Below are 7,507 nucleotides of genomic sequence, written 5' to 3' on the forward strand. Positions count from 1 at the left end.
CTCTCCATAATTGGTAAAAAACTAAGTGCTGTCTCAAGGTGAAACTTTTAAAGGACAAAGGAGGCAGAATGCAGCGTCTGCTTGAACTGAATATTACAGCCCTGTAACACTGTAAGGTTGTAAAAGATGATTTTTCCCCCAGAAACAGCCAAGTAGGGATCTTTGCTAAAATCATGGTGACATGAGTGGTGTAGTTTGGAGCTTGGAGTAAGTACTACTTCAAATAACAACAAATGATGTAAAGAGGTGCACAGAGGTCATCCAGGGCGGGCCTGGCACCTTAATGCACACCCATAGCGCCAGGTTTCTACAGCCTCTCTGCAGCCTGGATGATTCTCACTCACATTTTTATCCTTCAAGGTGATTGATGTCTGTGTTGTGTCTGAGATGCTTTCCTGACTCCCTTTCCATATGCCCGACACAACCAAAGAAATCTGCCAGCAACGTGTGTGTACTTACAGACAGACATAGAATTGAAGCTGGAGGAGGGAGGGAGGGTTCAGAGGATTTAGATATGTTTGCTCACTGCCGTGGCCAAGAACCTTCTGCTCACAGCCTTCTTAAAGTAGTTTGACTTTCTAGGATTGGTGCGATTATTATGATTGTGTAAACTATGGAGCTTGTCATAGAACAAGATGTCCAGCATCTATGGCTCTAATTGGCCATTATCAGCAGCTGCTGTTGTGGCCCGTTCATCTTAATGAAGCAGTGATTTCACTACACCTCTATCAGTGCTTGTAGGACAGGGGTTCTCAAACTTTCATTCATTTTAAAGCTTTCATGCATGTGGTTAGCCAGCAACCTTAAGTCCAAGCTTGGGCAGCATGGCTTCTATCTGGTTCTCTTTCCTCTCCTCCTTGAGCAACAGCGCCTGCTGTTGATGGGCTGATCCGGTTGATCTGGCTTGGTGAAACCGGTGGTTTTCTGATTATTGCAGGCCATTTCTGTGGTAGCCTGGGTAATACGTGTTTCAAATAAAGCAATAAAGCCAAAAACAGTTTGAATAAAAACAGATTTGAAGTAGCAGCATCTGAATGTTTGCTTAAAGCTTAAAATCGGACACAAGATGTTTAGAGCAACAAGCCACAGTCTGTAAGGTTTTGAGTGCAGAAAATAAAACTATATTACCATATATCATTTAAGAGTTTGAAAATTGGCTATTAGTGTTTGCCTGTTAACTGTTATTGGAAATGTAAGCCAGTTTTACTAGTGTTTACAAAAATGAATGATAAACTGTGAATAAAACTTATCAGTCAGCATTAACAACTTAAGTTTATTTGATTTCTAAGGGGCTGATCACACAGAGATGCATTGTTAGAGGCTGCCGCTTTAAAAGAGCATTGGGGAAAAAACAGCTGGTGTGCCTGTGGAGCAAGGCAGCATGAACAACCAGGCGATCAAATATGATTAACAGAAAAAAAATTTGTGAAGTCGAAGTCAAGCTCTAGATGCTTAAACTCTAGCTTAATTTGAGGTGGGTAACTGAGGTTACGTGTGTTTACCCCCAGTACACCCCTGCTTTGTAGCTCTCTCACAGTCAAACAGCCAACTAGCTAGCAGACTAACCTATTTATTGCGTAAACAGGAATGAAGTGGTAAAGTAGTAAAGCTCTCCTCTTGCTTGATTTTATTAGCTATCTGGGCCATTGACGAGTAGCACAACTCTCTGCCTTGCACTGAAAAATGTAAGATATTTTAATTTGTATGCACATCTAAAAACCACTAGAAAACTGTGATGTGTGGTGCAAGAGAGGAGTGCTCGCCAGGCAGATAATGATTTTGCAGCCAGTGTGTTTCTAGGAATTTGTTCGCCCCTTGGAGTTATTGTCAACTAAAATTTTGTTGTTAGGGTTAGGGTCTATTGTAATCAATTTGTAGATCAGCAGTTTCCAGTTCTGTGTTTTGGAACCTTGTGTTCACATTTAGTCAAGAATTGTTCTTTTGAAGAAACTCCCCATCCACAGTTACCTTGCCACTCTTTTCCTTCCTATTTTTTTTTAAATAATCATCCCACCAAATGGAATTAGGCAAACGATGTTTAGACTTCAAATCTTGGACATCCATATATGATCCTGGCAGCATTTCTAAAACCATCTTTCCACTGGCATTTGGTTGTAACCACTACATCATATTAGGTCCCTCTTTAGTAGTTAATTTTTGCACCTATTAGTGAATGTTTAGGTAGCCCGGGACGTCTGACCCAGTGATTTTTCATGCCTCTCAGGTTTATGAAACATTCCTCTGGCTGCTTGGATTTACTCCATGCGTCTGCACTCTTTAGTGTGAACAGCTGACAGCCACAGACAAAGCACTGAGCACTGGAAACAGGGGTTTGGACCTGACATAGGCATGCCAAGAACTACTGCACAGGGAAGATATATTAAAAGATCAAGTTAAAACGATTGAAGGAAAAAGCTACATTTACCTGAAGAGCTGTATGTAAGTTATTGCTGTACAGCAGGTAGAGGGATTTAATTTGTCAGGTACTTGAGATGGGGAAATTAGATGCAATATTACTGTCAAAGTTTGTCCTCTTCACCCATCTCTTCTTCCTGTCAGTCTGTACTGAGGGCTGGGTTTTATGGGGTGGGGAAGGACTCAGCAGATAAGCTGTCTTACAGTACTGCTTAAGGCGACTTCTTCCTGATCTCGGTGTGAACTCATAGCAAAGGATTTTTTGTGCTCTCTTTCTTTATTTGAGGTGTTCTGAGCACAGTTTGCTAAACCTCACCAGTATAAACTAAGAAGAAAGAAAGAATGAGAAGAAAACCAGAGAGAAAGGAAAGCAGGCACAGGAGCTGAAGGTGGCATGCCTGCTGTTTGTCTGTTTTGGAATAAAGCTTGGTATGCTCATATGCCAATATCTACCTCTCAGACACTTATAATGAAGAATTGGAAGACATCCCAGAGTTTTGTTTGCTGACTTCTCTCTCTCTCTCTCTCTCTCTCTCTCTCTCTCTCTCTCTCCCTTAGATTTTTTTCTTTATTCCTGCTCATGTTTCAGAGGCGCCACTGGATTTAGAAGCAGTGGAAGAGGAGGAGAAACAGATAGAGAGGGGTAGTTGAAAGTATATAAGTGCAGGGAGGAGACTTATCACAAGCTTTTCAAAATTGCAAATTACAAAGTAGATTTTTTTTGTCGTTTTGACTGGAGCCTCACCAGTCAATTGTGACTTGAAAGTGATTTAACATTTTCCAATGGATCAAAGTGTAACCAAAATTCGTCTGCTTTCCCTCCCCCTCTTCTTGGTTTGCACCATGTTTTCGGTGGCAGTGGGCAACCATACAGGAAGGATCAAGGTGGTCTTCACACCAACTATCTGCAAAGTAACCTGCATAGGAGGCAGATGTCACAACAACTGTGAGCTGGGAAACACCACCACCATCATCAGTGAAAACGGCCATTCCACAGACACCCTGACAGCACCCAACTTCAGAGTAGGTAGGTGATCCTATTTGGTTTCAGGACAAATCAGCACTGACTTGCCCCTCCGACAGACACACACAGGTCTCTTAACGCGCTCTAAAATTGAGAGACCTGTTTTTTGACTGACTTGTTGAGAAAAAAAGGAGTTTCCATTCTGCATGTGTTTCTTTACCTGCTGTGATCTATAAACAGCAGGGAGCCCACACATGCAGTTGCACAATCTGACCATCTGTCTAGAATGCTTATGCCAAATTATCACATAAAACTGCATTAATCAGTATTTTCATGTTAACCCTGGATTTAATGACTGTGTAAAAGCCACTTATAGTGACAAGCCCACAGAGAATTCTAACCTAATTCGGCAGTTCCCCTCAGCTCTATGGAGGGTTTTAATGTCTTTTAGCTACTTTGGTCTGGTTTTCTGTCCTAAATTGCTGCTCTCATCAATCCAGTTTATTTAAGGAGGAAAGCCAAATAGAAAGTGATTTTTGTGTGCTAAAACGTTGTCCATAACAACTTAATGTTGTGTTAAAAGTGGTAAAAAGAATTGTGAGAGTGAGACGCTTAAACTGAATTTAGTTCATTAATGTAGTTAAACTGAATTTAGAAAATGGATCTAGTTCATTTAAGAGTCTTGAATAAGAAATAAAGTGCAGTGACTATGTTGGTCAAACGTGAAATATATGAAATGTAATCTGACTTTGCCACTTCCAAGCATTTTTTTTTAGATGTGTGTTCCCAAAGGTGTCAAATAAAAAGAAGTCACACAAATGTTGAAATTCAGTCACAAGCAACTTTTCTTGACTAACAAATGTGTTGATCTTGATCTCTGTCGGTGGGTAATAGACTTGTAAGTTTGTGATCAATTTCCTTGAATATAATTGTGCAATACATCCTCGAGAGTCAGCAGAGTACATTATGTATGTACACTGTTTAACTAACCAATGTATCCATCTTGATACCTGTCATTTGGGTCACAGCTTTTACAGTTTCCTTGAAAAATCTAGATGCATTGTGTGTATGTCAGGAAGAAATTGTAGCATGATTAAATTGATTTTTTTGTGTCAAGTAGTAAATCAAAGGCATAGTGTAAATGTCCTTCAATTTAGTGCATACAATAAGATTGCAACCTTTGGATATCATGAAACAGCTTCTGTGTAATGGAGCACATGATGTGGGTGTTCTTTAATGTATTGCACAGACCCAGCAAGCTGTGTCTTAACCTGCCTCAGGCCTTACATGGAGCAGATCAGTGTTTCTGGCTCTGACACATGCAGAAACATGGGAAGAGCGAAACAAGATGAATTCCTGTCTGACTCAGCTGAACAAATTAGTATAACTGGAGTAATACCAGATCAAACAGAAAAAACAACAGACTGTTAATTCTGGATGACCTGGAGGGATGGTTTTCTTCTGTTTACTGGAATTAATTTAGATAGATAGAGAGATAGACAGACAGACTTTATTGATCCCAAGCTGGGAAATTGCAGTGTAGCAGCAGCATTACACACAGTAACAACACAATGAAGTAAAGTAGTGAAGTCTGGGTTCACTAATGGAGGTTCAATACATTTTGCTTCAAGATCAACATTAGCAAACTTTGACATGAGAATTTGAGCTACGGACAAAAAAAAACAAAAAAACAAAATGAAATGGACAAAGCTGTTTTTTTGTGGTAACTCTGAAATCAGTTTATTCTCTGGCAGAATAAACATGTCAGTGAAAGTAACCTCATGAAACAGAAGTGTAACTAATGTATTCTTAACACCAATAATTCTAATGATGATGTTTTTTGTAGGAGAACATGGACATTTTATGGGAGCTGGACACTGTTATCCCAAGATGCAGTACAATGAAAGTTATTATATGGTAACCCAACTGAGATTTCAGTTTGAACCAAAGTGGTGTGCTGACCAACAGATTGACATCCCTAGAGTCATTTGCTTGGCTAAAAACCTTTTCTGAGTTTTCTGTTGTGTACTCTACATTGTGGTGACATACATACATATATAAAACAAAAACATTTCTAGGCTCTAGGCTCTTCTAAGTCTTTGTGTTTTAAAAAATATGTATATACAATATAAATAAGGACCTTGTATGCCATTTTAGATGTCCTGTCAAGTTTTACAGATGTCCCTTCAAAGGTCCAGTGTGTAGGATTTAATTGCACCTAGTTGCAGATCACAACTTTGTGGCTTCAACCTTCCATTCCAAACATGAAGGAGAGAATACGGTGGTCGCAAAATGCGCAAAATATGTGAATACCCCTATGTAGAGCCAGTGCGTAGTTTGTTCCTTCTGGGTTACTGTAGAAATATGGTGGTTCAACATAGTTTAATAAATGGAAGGCGGCTTGCGGCATTTGTAGATATAAGGTAACATAAGCACACCGATTCTTATATTCAGGTGATTATACGCTAAAGAAAACATTTCTGACAAAAGACGCTAATAAAGACACACTGGACCTTTAAAGAATATATTGCACACATGTTTTATACATTTTCAGTGATAGTTGGTTGTAACCAATGATGGTTCTTACAAAATCAGAAATCAGCTTTACATCAGAAATGATTTATTTGTGAGCAGTCACAGGATTCGTGTGAAATCACGGCCCCTGTCCAGCCATGAGTGACTCCCTGGTGCATTTGTTCATCCCTCTTCTTCTCTCTCCCCCTCTCCCTCGCCTCGCCATGTGCGCTCAGGAGCATATGTATCTGTGATGTTTGCTTGTTGCCGGCTCTTTGTATCTACCCCTTGATTGCACACGAGTAAGAAAATGTAAAGGATAATCTAATTGAACAACTTTAAAGTGCGTGGTCCATTTCATGTAGTCCTTCGGAACGGCCCTCATTTCGCTGTTGGTGCCCAGCCAAGCGTGTCTGTGCTGAAGGTCAGCTGTCTGCCACCGACAACATGCACAAAATGTAAAATCAGGCTCTGCCTCCCTCCCATGCCTTCCTTCCTTCCTTCCCTCACCCACCTTTCTTCTCTTCTCGAGCACTGATCCCAGGCCTAATCCAAGCACAAACACAACCACAGACAGCTGAGTTTGACTGTGTGTGTGTGTGTGTGTGTTCATGTCAAGGTTGGATTATTGTGTATTTTTGCAGGCAGGTATGAGTATATTTGGTCTAGCCATCATTTTGTGCTCATGCTGAATGCTTTAGAGTGTGATTTTGTGGTTTTCCATTGTTTGCATGATGTTTCCATTGCTTGTTTATTTTTTGCATCTTTGTGTGTCATTTCAAACTCATGTTGTTTGCAAAAACAGCGTAAGATTCTATAGTACATTATTAAGATGTAACTAGTTTGAATCCATTGTTTTTCTATTTTCAAAAATCTTTCTTTATGCACAGTTCAATTTACAATATTTCACTAGGAACAAATGGCTTCTACCCAACCAAAAAAAACAAACCAAAACACCTGTATGCACTATGCTCCACCAGCAACCCTTATCACCAGGTTTCACTCCCACGTCATGAAATTCTGCAGCTTGGTCAGTGGCCGCTGTAGGGATCCCTCTAGAGTCATTTCCTGATGTGCCCACCGTTAAAGCCAGGTGATGTAGTATAAAGAGCGAGAAGGTCTTTGTTGTGAATTCTTCATGTGGTTCAGAGACTTTTAATTTGCAACCACAACTCTTATTTTGAAAGTTCAGAGCGGTTGTTTTCCTGCTTTTCGCGCATTTCTGTTATGCCGTTATTGGTGCAGAAGTCACTGACGATGTAAGTTATAATTATTGCTACTGTGAGATGAATGTGGTGATATAACCTAGTTCTCACTCCAGATTTCTGTTCAGTGTGTTTGATGAACTCCTGCAATATCAGGGAGGAGTTGTTCCAGCAACTAGTCTGTTACAGTATTAGCTGTGTGTTGAGCTAACTGGCCAGCTTAGCTAGCTTGGCTGTCTAATTGTAAAAGTGTAATATGGCTTCGTTGTCACTTTACAAATGTAGTCGTTCACTGTTAGTGTTTATTACTTATATATAAGTATGCATTTATGGTAATTAAGCGCATATATTAATGTTAGTTATCAGTAATAACTCAATTGTGTTTCTGTGTTTATTTCAGAAACTGATC

Source organism: Morone saxatilis, unplaced genomic scaffold (assembly GCF_004916995.1).
Source record: "Morone saxatilis isolate NCDOM2014 unplaced genomic scaffold, NCSU_SB_2.0 Contig19, whole genome shotgun sequence".
Taxonomy (NCBI): Eukaryota; Metazoa; Chordata; class Actinopteri; family Moronidae; genus Morone; species Morone saxatilis.